The sequence below is a fragment of the Octodon degus genome, unplaced genomic scaffold, assembly GCF_000260255.1.
Source record: "Octodon degus isolate 3935 unplaced genomic scaffold, OctDeg1.0 scaffold00261, whole genome shotgun sequence".
Classification (NCBI taxonomy): Eukaryota; Metazoa; Chordata; class Mammalia; order Rodentia; family Octodontidae; genus Octodon; species Octodon degus.
The window spans coordinates 2,081,945-2,083,026 of NW_004524837.1; the positions used below are offsets into that span (position 1 = coordinate 2,081,945).

The 1,082-nt window shown below is 42.4% G+C and overlaps 1 non-coding gene across 1 annotated transcript; it reads right to left on the minus strand.

The window, feature by feature from the left end:
• Window positions 1-555: 555 nt before the first annotated feature.
• On the minus strand, window positions 556-659 carry LOC111814054. Its single transcript, XR_002819129.1, has one exon. It is a non-coding gene; the product is annotated as a U6 spliceosomal RNA (small nuclear RNA).
• Between the last annotated feature and the right edge of the window lie 423 nt (window positions 660-1,082).

A 1,082-nucleotide genomic window follows, 5' to 3' on the forward strand; every position in this document is an offset into this window, starting at 1 on the left:
AAAAAAAAAAAAAAAAAAAGCTAAGGAACAAGTTAAGAGTAGAAAATATTTATTATAATATTTTTACCTAACTTAGTTGCTCATAATAGTAGGACTTGGGTGACTATTAGCTTTCTTAGTTTTGTGAGGAAGTGTTTTAGGGTGTTCATACACAAGATCATGACATCTGCAAACAATGACAATTGGACTTGCCCTTCTACTGTAAGGATCCGTGGGTCTCAGTGTGATCCGTTCTACCCAGAGAAAAAAGGTGGGAAGGATGAGGAAAAGATAAACAAGAAGGTAAGAGCTGGGTTAGATGGTGGCCCGTCTGCCTGATTGGCAAGACGACCCCACAAGCAACACTATGGACTTTTATTTATACCTTTGCAAAGTTAGTAACATGTGACACAAGGTTGCCTAATGACTAATAGTTGGCATTAATCAGTCAGGATGCTTATCTCAGGACTGAAGTAGCTTGTTTACTTTGGGAACTGAGGCCTAGACCCGCCTACACACATTTAATAATTTTCCAGCATTCACAGCTCCCAACCTTCTACTATGCCCTTTGTTTCCGAAACTATAGAATGCCTCATAAACTTGCTTGTCATCCTTGCACAGGGACAGTGCTGATTTACTTAATGTCCTTTCAGCTTTAGCACATTTGCTGCTGAAAACGGTTCCATTTAGCTCATTCTCAATTTCCTTATCACAGAGATTCTGACACGTGCTGCCAAAGCCGCGTCACCATCTTGGGCCAACCACCGATGGAACTGATTGCCAGGCACATTGCTGCTCTAATGATGTTCAGCTGTGAAAAAGAAAAAGTAGCGCTCTTTCTGGGTGAGTCACCTCGAATTGCCTTCGGTGGTCCTTTGTCAGCTACTTGCCAGCTGGTCTGTGAAAGCCACACATCCCTGTTAAAACAATCCAGTGTCCTTGGGCTTTGGAGAAGTCAGTTGGCTGCCTCAGGGAGAAAAGGTAGGGCTGAAAGGATGGATAAAGGGCAACGCAGATGACGGGCCAGAAGCCCATGAAGCACAGGAATTTTTAAGTGATTTTAAAGTCCTTGACAAATATGTGTTCTAGGTATGAAATGGTAA